Source organism: Myotis lucifugus, unplaced genomic scaffold, assembly GCF_000147115.1.
Source record: "Myotis lucifugus unplaced genomic scaffold, Myoluc2.0 scaffold_276, whole genome shotgun sequence".
NCBI classification, from domain to species: Eukaryota; Metazoa; Chordata; class Mammalia; order Chiroptera; family Vespertilionidae; genus Myotis; species Myotis lucifugus.
In genome coordinates this window covers 464,886-477,634 of record NW_005871324.1, presented here as the reverse complement: position 1 = coordinate 477,634, position 12,749 = coordinate 464,886, and positions in this window count along the sequence as shown.

The following is a 12,749-nucleotide window of genomic DNA, read 5'->3' as shown; positions in this document are numbered from 1 at the left end:
GTGGACGTGATGGGCTCACAGCTCCCGGGTCGACGTGGGGCGTGCGGGCCGGTGCGTGGCGCCGGGTTTTCCTGGCCAGACCTTTCCTGGGCCCTGTCCGCAGAGTACGGGGTCTTGCGCGCTCCCCCATCCTCCTAGGACTCTCCAAGCCGTTCTACCTCTGGATCTGCACCTGGCCCCTAACGCTGCTCTGGAACCCCCAAATCGGACCCGACAGCGCTCTCGGCCCCCCAGGCAGCCCGCCCTCTCTCGCTGTCCACACTTTGTTCCCCAACTCCTATCATGTCATTAGTTTGTTGGTCCCATAGCCTTTCTCTATAGATTGGTTTGTAGATTACATAATACTTAAAAAACACACAAACCCACACTATTGCGGTCACAATGTGTATAACATTTTTATACATGTTAGCACCTTTAGATCTTGTTTCTTTTGTGCAATGCACTGTACAGATCTGTGTCTTTGGGTGTCACGGGTTGATTGCGTGGAAGGCAGTGGATATTGCCTCTTAAACATTTGTGGGAGCGTAGCCATTCCTCCAGCGATGTCCTCCGCAAACCTGGCCGCTAAGTGGGAACTCATGATTGTGTTAAGATGCGTTTTCCAGAGATGTGTTAGCATCTCCATTAACAAGCCTTTCAGGTCTTCAATTTCCAACTAGGTTTCCTTTTCCTTGGGAGTTGTCAGGATTACTTTGTCTTAAATATTAAGCTTTCCTTGTTTTTGCTATTGCAAATATCTTTTCTCAGCTAGTTGTGTGTGTGTTTTAATTTTAATTTTTATTGATTTCAGAGAGAGGAAGGGGAGAGGGATAGAAACATCAATGAGAGAATGATTGGTCAGCTGCCTCCTGCACGCCCCCTACTGGGGATGAGCCTGCAACCCCGCCTTGTGCCCTGACCGGGAATCCAACTGTGACCTCCTGGTTCATAGGTCTGCACTCAACCACTGGACCACATGGGCTGGGCTCAGCTATTCCTTTGTTAAAAGCAAATTATAATTCTGATATGAGCCAAAATTTACATACTTTTGTATTCTGCTTTTTGAAGGGGAATTTTTCCGTTATTGCAGTTTTTTTTTATATTTTTAGTGGCTGCACAATATTAAACTTACCATATACCTACCTACACATCTGTGTGTGGTGGTTGGGCACTTCAATTATTTCTGCTCTATTTCTGCAGACCCCTTCATTCTCTGAAAATTTTAGCACCATGTTCTTTGCATTATGGTTCCTAGCTTCATTCTTGGAGACACGGCTTTCCTTTAAAATGTAAGTGATTGCAGTATGTATGTGAATTGTAGGTGACCTTCCAGCATCCTGGCCTGTCAGCCCCCTGGCCCCTGTCCTGCCAGGGTCTTGTCCCCTGCATGGCCACCGATATGAACCCCCTCCTGACCACTGACCAGCGCCTTTCAAATGTTTTTAACTATGACTACAGTAAAAGATACATTTTGTGGGTATGAAGTTTCTGTTTGGGATAATGATAATTTTGGGACTAGATAGTGGTGATGGCTGCACAGCAATGTGAATGTAGTTAATGCTACTCTATTATACACTTAAAAATGGTTAAAAGAGCCCCGAGGGGCGGGGCTCGGTCGGTTGGAGAGTCATCCCGTGCCCTGAAGGGTTGCCTGTTCAGTTCCTGGTTAGGGCACATACCTAAGTTGCTGGTTAGATCCCGGGTCGTTAGGGGAGCTTATGGAAGGCAGCGAATCAATGTTCCTCTCTCCCTCTCTCTCCCTTTCCCCCTCTCTAAAATCAATAAAATATATTTGTTAAATGGATTAAATGACAAATTTTATGTTATTGTGTTTTACCACAATAAAAAACAGTAAAAAAATAAAAATAAAAAAAGGCCCTAGCCAGTTTGGCTCAGTGGATAGAGCATCGGCCTGTGGACCGAAGCGTCCCCAGTTCGATTCCAGTCAAGAGCACACGCCCGGTTGCAGGCTCAATCCCCAGTAGGGGGCGTGCAGGAGGCAGCCAATCAATGATTCTCATCATTGATGCTTTAATCTCTCTCTCCCTCTCCCTTTCTCTCTGAAATCAATAAGAAAAATATTTTTTTATAAAAGCCTTGGACCGTGTCACTCAGTTGGTTGAGTGTCATCCCATGCACCAACAGGTTGCTGGTTTGATTGCCAGTCAGGGCACATGCCCGGTTGCAGGCTCGATCCCCTGTGGGGGCTGTGCAGGAGGCGGCTGATTGATGTTTCTCTCTATCCCTCTCCCTTCCTCTCTCTAAAATCAATAAAGATGTATTTTTAAAAAAACAGTAAAAAATATTTTTTTCATTATGATCTAGTATAGTTTCATGATTTAAAACATACTTATTTTATGTAATGCCCTAGTGTTTTCTATACATGTTTTATTTTTAAAAAAATATATTTTATTGATTTTTTTACAGAGAGTTAGAAACATCGATCAGCTGCCTCCTGTACACCCTCGACTGGGGATGTGCCCGCAACCAAGGTACATGCCCTTGACCGGAATCGAACCCGGGACCCTTCAGTCCTCAAGCCAATGCTCCATCCACTGAGCCAAACTGGCCAGGGCTATACATGCTTTATTTTTATTAACTTCTCTCTGTGGTTTCACCAGGCACCCAGCCGCCACAGCCTGTAGTCTGCCAGGCATCCCTGTCCTCACCTCACAGCCTCAGGGCTGGGCAGCCCCCTCCGGAACACCCTGCGCTCTGGGCTCCCTCCGGATAGTGCCCTGATCACAGCCACCTGCGCCCCCACTAGGAGCCACAGTGCAGTCCCCTCCACCGACCTGCTGGCTGTCGTGCTCGGTCCTAAGCTCACTCCTCCCACAGCCCCTTCTCCCACTGCCTCCTTGCCCGGCAGCCCCCGCCCCCCCCTCCCCCCATCCGGGGTGAGCGGTCTGCGTGGCTGGAGATGTGCTTCGCTCCTGGAGGCTAGTTTCTAGGGCAGCGCAGTCCCCGTGGCAACCCCGCACCTGCTCCACCTCGTGTGCATTCAGTTTCCCACTTTCCTGGAAGACGATCCTACGCCTCCTCCCCCGCTGGCTCTGTGTCCTACTTTACTGCAAACTTCCACACCAACAGGAAGTCTGATGGCTCCTCTCCCACCACCGACCTTCCTCCTGCCCCCCGCCACCCCCCATGATTATGTCACTCTGTCCTCTCCAAGGCCAGAGAGCCACTGGGCCTGTGCACGCCGGAGGGCCACCTCAGTCACGCCGTCCTCGTTCTTCCGCATCCGCAGGCCCCTCCGTACTGGCTGTTCCATCGGACGAGGCCGCTGTCATCTCAGGACGCCCTGTGCACTGGACGCAGCACTGAGGTGTCGGCTGGGGACTCAGGCCAACGTGGGTGAATGGAACAGGTCACACATCTCAAAAGTGGATGAGAACATGGAACCCACGGCCTTGCAGGTGGTGCTGTGGGGCCAAGACTCCAGCCCACGCAGCGCCATGGCGTGTGCTGGCTGACATGCTGGCTCACACACAGAGGTGGATGCTGAGGGCTCGGCCAGTCATTCCCCGAGGACTGGCCGGGTGGGTGGTACAGGCTGAACTGTGTCCCCCCATATGTGACTCCATTTGGAGAGGGGGTCTTTGAAGAGATGATCACATGAAAGTGAGGCTGTTAGGGTGGGCCCTGATCCGGTCTGACCGGGGTCCGTGTGAGAAAGGCCACAGCGAGAGGACACAGGGAGGTGGCTGCTGCAAGCCTGGGAGAGAGGCCGCGGGAGAAGCCAGCCCTGCGGACACCTTGCTCTCGAACTCCCTCCCAGCCTGCGGAGCTGTCAGGAAACAATTCTGCCGAGCTCCCCAGCCTGTGGGACTTTATTTATTGTTTATTGATTTCAGAAAAGAAGAGAGGGAGAGAGAGACACACACACATCCATGATGAGGGAGAATCATTGATCGGCTGCCTCCTGCACACCCCACACTGGGGATCGAGCCTGAAACTCAGACATGCCCTGACCGGGCATCGAACCCTGGTTCATAGGTCAATGCTCAACCACTGAGCCACGCCGGCTGGGTGCCTGTGTTATGGCAGGCCCAGCAAGCGAATACACTGGGGTTTAGTGTAGGTGTCACCTAAAGCCGGTCTCCTAAAGGGTCTGCCAGTCTGCCTCTGTCCGCATGTTCTCCCTAAAACCCTCTGGGGGGCAGACCAAGCAGCCTGCGTCGGTGTGACTCGGTGCGGGCTGCCAGGCTGCCACACAGCTGAAGGACTCTCCCCGGGCCGGGGGCTCTGCTTGGCCAAGTCAGGGGTGAAGGCTTTTAGTGGCCCCTGGAGGTCTGAGTTTCTGTGAGTTGCCAACAGTTTCCTTTCTGACAGGCCCATCAGGAAGTGTGCCGTTACTGTAGGCATAGCAACCACAAGCCATTTTATGTTCTTTCCAAATTAAAGCATTTCCAGCTTCAGGATTAAGGAGAGAAAGATGGAAAAGCAGAGATGAAATTAAGTTACTGATGGAAGCGGTTACCATGGCATCATGCTCTCCTTGGAGTCTGCCAGCTGCCACTGTGCTTTCTCCCTTCATCCCACAAATGAAAGATTCCGGGAAAGGAAATAGAGAGAAAAATAAAATATGTCTTAATTAGAATTAGTAACTAATGACGGGAATGCATATTTTAATAGTAACTATATACCAACATATGGGGTTCCTCAAAATTTAAACAAGTCACCTGGCATCTTATTAAAATGTTGATGTTGAAATGCATGTATGAGGTGGGGCCCGAGATTCTGCACTTTAATTTTTAATTGTAACAAAATGTACATAACATTTACCGTCTTAAACCACAGTCGCTGCATTTCCAAGGGGCTCCGGGTGATGCTGACACAGGGGGCCCATGGCCCACAATCTGTGGTCAGGCTGTAGCAGAGCCTTTCTTTGTACTGGAGCCGAGGTCGGTGGTGGGCATGTCAAACTGAGCAAGCCACACAGCGTGCTTTCCAGGAATTTGCTGGCAGGGGGACCAGAGAAGGGGCAACGTCACTTCAGAGGAGTGAACAGGAATTGGCCTGGCTTGGAAGTGTGGCTGGGATCTGCGCGTGGGGACCAAAGCTGGCGGAGGTAACAGTGAAACACTTAAAACTCTGCCCCTTGCCGAAGCCGGTTTGGCTCAGTGGATAGAGCGTTGGCCTGGGGACTGAAGGGTCCCAGGTTCGATTCCGGTCAAGGGCATGTGCCTGGGTTGCGGGCACATCCCCAGTGGGGGATGTGTGGGAGGCAGCTGATCGATGTTTCTCTCTCATCGATGTTTCTAACTCTCTATCTCTCTCCCTTCCTTCTCTGTAGAGAATCAATAAAATATATTTTAAAAAAAAACAAAAAAACTCTGCCCCTGCTGTACCGACCATTTCCGTGCTGGGCCCGGAGCCTGCTCTCCCTCTTCTTGCCATTACAAAGGATGCTGGTGCAAACGCTTTTGTACACGTGACCGTTTTCCCTACAATTCTTGTCTAGGGGGAAAAAAACCCCAGTAACGGAATTACTGAGTCAAAACACATCTTCTGATGGGCTCCAGTCCCTCCAGATTCCACTGTATTAATTTACAGCACTACTGGCAATGCCTAAGGCTACATACTTCCTTGTAACTTCACATTGGGCTTTTATAATTTTGCTTTTGCAGAAAAAAAGTAGGGTATGCACAAAATGGCATCTTTTTAATCGTCACCAGAGGATGGATACACACATACACACACATTATCTCTCTGTGTGTGTATAAATTTTAGAGAGGAAGAGAGAGAGAAACATCAATCGGTTGCCTCCCACATACGCACCCTGAAGGGGATCAAGCCTGCAACCTAGGTATGGGACGAATGGAACCTGTCACCTTGGGTGTCTGGGACAACGCTCCAACCCACTGAGCCACACTGCTCAGGGCGCATCTTCATTTTAATCTGCATTTCCTTATTTACTAATGGCCCTGAAGGTTTTCCCTCCTGTAAGCAGACAATATTTATTTGATTGGCTATCAGTTGGGAATGAGGCAAAGTGTTTGTACTTTTGTGATTCATTTTTTTAAAAATAGACTTAAAAATGTATTTTTGATTTCAGAGAGGAAGGGAGAGGGAGAGAGAGAAACATCAATGATGAATCATTGATAGGCTGCCTCCTGCAGACCCCACACTGGGGATCGAGCCCACAACCCGGGCATGTGCCCTGACCGGGAATCAAACGGTGACCTCCTGGTTCATAGGTGGACGGTCAACCACTGAGCCATACGGACTGGGCCAAAATAGGCTTTTATTATTGGTCACCCATGGCAGAGTGCCCCCCACCCCCCTGTTGTTCATATTGGCCTGTGTTGAAAGTAGATGAGAAGGTATTTCTCTCCAGTCCTCGTTTGTCCAAGTCACTGGATTTAACTAGTTCTCTCCAACCACACCTGCCGAGCGAACACCTGCCCTTCTGGATGCATTTGTTAGAAACGGCATAGGTAGGCAGCAAGCATAAAAACAGGGGAGACTCATTTTATCTTCAAGATGAAAAGAGCTTTGAAGTTATCACTCAAGAAAAGAGATGACTAAACTAGAAATCAATGACTTCCTGGATCCATCAGAGAACGGAGGTCACAGGACACCCCACACCCACAGTTTCATGGGTTTTATCTCCAGGGAGCCCCAACAGCTTCTCACAGTGAAGATGGGAGCAGAATTCCCTTGGTGTGGACTATGGGAGAGGAAAAGCAAGCATCTGAAATATGCCCGGATTGTTGATTCCCCATAGCGAAGGCCGGCCAGCAAGGGAGGTGACCTCCTCAGAGCTCAGCCAGCAGGGGAAAGAGATCACCGAACTCCAGCTCCTCTAGCCTGTCTGTCTGTCTTACCTAAGAGGGTAGAGTCCCTGAGGAGCACTTGTGGAGGCCACAGCCCAGTGCCACTAGGAGACTGAGACCTATTCGTCAGTAAACAGAGGCATCAATGGGAACAGGTAAAATGAAGACTTTTGTGGACACCATGTCCTGGAATTCTCAGGCCTGTATGCAGCCTCCCCACTTTGTGATATGGCATCTTCCACAAAATGCTTGTTAGTTCTAATGATTCCTTTACCGTAGTAATACCAAGTTTTAAACCTCTTGACATCCCTTTCTGTACTTATAGAAGCTCCCGTGTACCAGGATGTACCTGACTCTGGGGACTCTGGGACCATCTCCCCCAGATCCTCCCTCCACCCTCGTTTGTCCTGCACTGGAGCCTGAACACCAGTGGCAAACCCACCCCCAGGATGGGTGCGAAGGGCCGAGCCCAGACAGACATGGGGTGAGTGGACTGTAGCCGCGGGTGGGGAGCGAGGCAGGGCCACCCACAGGGAGATCACTGGGACCTGACCTGGCGATTTGATTCCGTGACTGCTGTCCGGGAGGGACACAGGTGGGGACGGGGCGCAAGGACCAGAGAGTGGTGGTGGCGTGGGGGCTCCCTTAGGGGCCTGACATGACCTCCAGAACCAGAAATGTACATCTGTTACCTCCGAGGAAAAGCAAAATGCAGAGCCAAACAACAAAAAGCAAATGGACTGTTTGCACATCGCAGGCAAGTGGCTACTTCTCTCTTCAGGGAACGAACTTTGCCAGCCCAGCCCCTCCTGCAACTCATCCTTGCCCTGTGCGCCCCTGGCCACAGGCCACCGTCCAGCCGTCCAGGGTCGGAACCTGCAAACACCGTCCCTGCGGCTGTATTCCCCTGTCTCCTTGTCAGGGGAGACCATCACTGAGATCCACTCTCCTTTCTGAAACCTGGCGTGGCCCTGGCCTCGCTGGCAGGGACAGTGCCTTTTCTTTTTAAAAAAAAATATATTTTTTATTGATTTCAGAGAGGAAGGAAGAGGGAGAGAAACATCAATGATGAGAGAGAATCATTGATTGGCTGCCTCCTGCACGCCCCCCACTGGGGATGGAGCCTGCAACCTGGGCATGTGCCCTAGACTGGAATCGAACCTGGGACCCTTCAGTCCGCAGGCCAACGCTCTACCCACTGAGCCAAACCGGCCAGGGCTAGGGACAGTCCCCTTTCTAAGGCTGCAGCAGTGGTGCCTGCGTTTGTTCTCACGTCTGTATAATCACTGAACGCACCACCCCTTCCAGGTCACCAGCACCCTGCGGGCAGTCCTGTTTCGTTTAGGGCGATGCTCACAGCATGCGGGGGAGCTTGATGCTCGCCCCGCACAAGCATCGATACTGAATGCTTCGCTCTCTATTGCTTTGGAGTTCATCTTTGTTGTTGTTAATCCTCACCCGAGAATATTTTTCCATTGACTTTTAGAGAAAGTGGAAGGGAGGGGGGAGACAGAGAAACATCCATGTGAGAGAAACACATTGATTCATTGCCTCCCGCACGTGCCCCGACCAGGGCTGGGATCGAGCCTGCAACCGAGGTGCGTGCCCTTGACCAGAATCAAACCCAGGACCCTTCAGTCCACAGGCCGACGGGCATAGTTCATCTTCCTTAACGACCATCTATCGCCCACCCCGACCTCTACTTGCACGTCTCCATTGGGTTTTTCCTGGACTTTACTGGTAAAACCAGGAGGCCCACCCTACCTAACGCACCCTCAGGCCCTCTCGCTGACCCACGCTGCTGGCCCCTCCCTGGGCCACCCTGAGGTGTTAGCAGTCACCTGTTCTCTTTGTGGCAGGCATCTGCTCTGCTGTGGTTGCTAAGCTCACTTTTGGGATCTTCTGGGGCAGAAGCTTTGTGTTCTTCTGTGGGAGGCGGCGGTCGGGGTGCTGGGCTGCCCCACCTTGCTTACTCAGAGCAGGAGAACTTTTACTGATTTCATTTCTTAAAAGGGCACTGGTGATAGAAATATTTGAAAAATTGAAAACTACTGCTGCGTGGGATGTGTACAAGTGGCAAAGACTCTCAAAGGCGATCTTTGGAAACCGTAATTCTTTAAAGAAACCGGCCTGGCTCTTCGGGGCCGCACGTCCCCGTCGCGGGTCCCTTCCTGTGGCCTTGCACCAGTGCCCTCCTCCCCGCTGGGTAGCTGGTCAATCCTCAGGAAACCCTCATTCCCTCGCCCAGAGAGACAGCCCGTGGCTCCTGCTCAGACGGGAGTAGGTGGTGTGGAAGCCGTGGCGACTCCGCTGGGCTTCAGAGGAAACACAAAGGGGGAACGGCCCTGTGGCCACTGGTCCTGGCCTGACTCTCCACACGGGTCTCAGCCGTCAGCTGCGGTGGCCCCTGCGAGGGGACAGCCATCTCGCATCTGCAGCAGACCCCCCTCCGGTGCTGGGGCCTGGAAGCTCTGGCCCTGGAGCCCCAGGTCACTGCACACCCTCTCCCCACCACATATGTGCCTCCCTGGCCTCCCCAGCTAAGAGCGGCTTCTGGTACCTGTTGGTCTTACTAAAAAGGGGGCATCGGCTCCCCTGCTCCTCTGGCCAAGAAATTCAGGAATAATCCTCTCCAACTCCCACCCAATTAGGTACTTCCCTTCCCGGACACTCTAACCCCGTTCCTTTCCCAAGCCAGTGGCCACAGCGTGGCTGTCAGGGTTATGGAGCGTAACCAGCGGGCTTTCTGCCCTGGGACGCACCCAGCACATCACAGGCGGCTGCTCTGAACCAGCCGATGTCAGTCCCTCGGTCCAGCCGGTGAGTGGAAAGCATCTCGAACCAGTGTGAGCACAGGACGTTACTATGGAGACTTCTTCACTCTCAAGCTTAGGAATCAGGACACGGAAGATGAAGGGGCAGAAGGGAACAGGAAGTAACTCTTCCAGGCGTGAGTGAGCAAAAATGCCTTTCATTTCAAAGTAAGGAGGCCCAGCTGTTCCCTGCGAGGCTCTCCAGCCCAGGGGAGGGAGTGGCGAGGTCCCACAGGCTCTTCCTGATCCCCTCACGAGACAGAACTTTGCTCCTAGATGAGAACAGCTTTCCTGTTCCTGCTGTGATCATTCAGCCTTTGAATCCACACGCTTGTGGACCCACGGAAATGCTATGGCAAAGCCCCTGCACCCAGTTCCCTCCCTCCCTTCAGAGATCGCAGCAGGAGGGGTTGCCTTCAGGAGCCCAGGGCTGGCTTGGCAGCAGGTTTATGAGGCAGCAGGTACTCAAGTCTGCAGATCTGACCGGAGGGCGATTAGTAAATCAGCATCAGGTCAAGCAAAAAGAAACCCACACAACTGGTTTCCTCCACTGGGTGATTTGCAACTGAAAGGGGACAGGGTTTCTTCCTCCTGTGCTGGCAACTGACCATCTCACTTCAAAACCCCCAGCACGACAAAGCCCACTGTGGGCCCGGTTCTCTGATGACGCTCTGCTCCCCACAGGCACACCCCAGGCTCTAGTGCTGGGAGAGTGCTTGTGAGCGAGCCTCTGCCCCGAATTCCAGACACAGGGCTCTTGAAACCCATGCAATTTCCTGGGTGATAAGAAGGCTAGGAGCATCTTCAGCTCTAACATTTGGTCTCTGACCCCGGTTCCTGGCACAGGGCTTCTGCAAACCTTGCAATTTTCTGGGCGCTGTGCGTGCCTTTGGTTCTGAGGAGGCCACTCCGGCCGGGCTCCTGGATGAGGGCTGGTCACTGGGAACACCGGGCCATGATTAGAAGCTTGGAATCGTCAGTGCCATTCCCATTCTTAGAGGAGGGAGAAGAGCTGGAAATGGAGTTAATGGTGGATCATGCCTATGTGAAGCCTCCATAAACCCCAAAGTATGGGGTTCGAGGAGCTTCCACACACTGGGAGTTGACACCCCCACCTCTATAAAGCTCCTGCGCCTGGGACCCTCCTAAACCTCGCCCTACAGATCTCATCTGGCTGTTCATGGGCATCATGTCCTTTAATAATCTGGTAGTTAAACGAGTGCCTGAGTTCTGTGACTCTAGCAAATTAACTGGACCCGAGAAGGGGGTGTGGGAACCCCTGATCTATATACATAGCCCGTTGGTCAGAAGCCCAGTGACAACCTGGGCTTGTGACTGGCATCTGAAGTGGGGGAGCGGAGGCAGTCTCATGGGACTGAGCCCCTAACCTGTGGGATCTGACACCATCCCGGTGTAGACAGCATCATAATGAAGTTGAATTCTTGGACATCCAGTTGTCCCAAGAATTGCTTGGTGCTTGTTGTATGGAAAACCTACCCACCAACATTGGAAACTTGGGTAACAGAACCCATACATTTTCAAAGAGTATGACGGGTTCTGACCTCTGCTTCCTGCTTTTCAACATCTCCCACCACATCCCCTGCATCCTAGGACTCCCCTCCACAACTGCACACCAGCCCTGGTGGTCTGCCGTCTCTCCCCAGCCACTCCACTCTCCGCGCCCCTCCCCCCCACCTCTGTTTGATCCAGCTAATGACATCATTCAAGAGAAAAACACTGCAGCTCCACGGATCTGCTCCATCACACACCGTCAGGCCCCACAGTGCCGGGCATTCCCACTTCTGCTTCTATTGGTGGCTCTTCCTCATTCTCCGCAGACTCAGTTTCCCACTTCAACTGAAAAAGACATGATGCCATGGGGTACCTCACTCCATTGTTTCCTCTCCACCTAGAAAATGACCTGTCTTCAGCCCCCCTTGGCCCCAGACTCAGAAAGAGCCTCCACATCCCAAGTCCACCTAGACCCCTCTTTACCTGCTCTCAGCCGTGCAAGGCCCAGCTCCATCATCCCCTTTCACTGTCCCTTCCTCCTTACTTAGATTCAAACAGTCACGCCTGTCCCCCAAGAAAACCCACTTCTTTATTGCTCCTCAGTGGATCACCCACTCCCTCCTCCCTCCACACAGGGCCCAGTGGGTCTATATCTCGCCTCCACCTGCTCTGGTTTGGTTTCTGCTCTTCTCAGAGGACCGGTCTGTAGTCACTGGTCTGCTCTGAACACTCCTGTTCTGATGAAATGCAGCAAACTGCGCCACCCAGGGGGCTGGTGTGTATCACCAGCTGGAATGGCCGCATTATTGCTAAGGCAAGGAACTCACCGGAATTAAAGGGGAAAAGAATGATTACTAGAGTCCTTGCTGAATAAGGAAGATGATTTTAATTGCTTTCTATAGGATTTGGACAACAAAGAGTGTTACTCTCAAAGGCAAGGCGAATGCCTTTCTCCTGTGAGTGTTTCCAACACTCGTCATAAACTCCGGGCTCGGTGGGTGAGCCCACTTCCCTGGAGTGAGCTGTGGACGGGTTTCCTCTCAGATGAACAGAAAGCATTTAGGAACATTTGCTACTTACTGAGCAACTTTTTTTTGAAGCCCTTTACTAGACAGTTGAGAAATACTTTCATAATCCTTACCACACGCAAGAGGATATTCGTTCCACTTTACAGTGAGGGACAGACGCACAGAGCAGCAGTGACCTGCTGAAAGCCAGCGCAGCTATAAGCAGAGGCCCAGTTAAAACCTGTGGTCTTTCTACACGAAACCAGAGACATTTCCAATACTTTGTCTTGTAAGTATCCTCCTGCATGATGCCCAGTGTCGGCAAGAACCGCATGTCCAAGAGTCCCTGAAGGAGTCAGGTTTCTTGGTCTGAAAACAGGCCACCAATGACACCTGCCGGGGCCGAGGTGGGAAGAGGCACGTGGGCACTGCGCCAGGACGCCCCACACGGCTTTCCTCCCCCACAGTCTGAAGACCAATCGCAGAACCCGATGGAGCACTGAAATACCACTGACCCAGGGCTCCAGCCTGCGCTTCTATCACCAATTACTACCAGCAAAGTCGATTAGGAAGATACACTTATTTGGGAAACGTTCTAATAAAGGACCAGACGAATTCATATTTTCACACATAAAATTCCAATTAAACTATACATG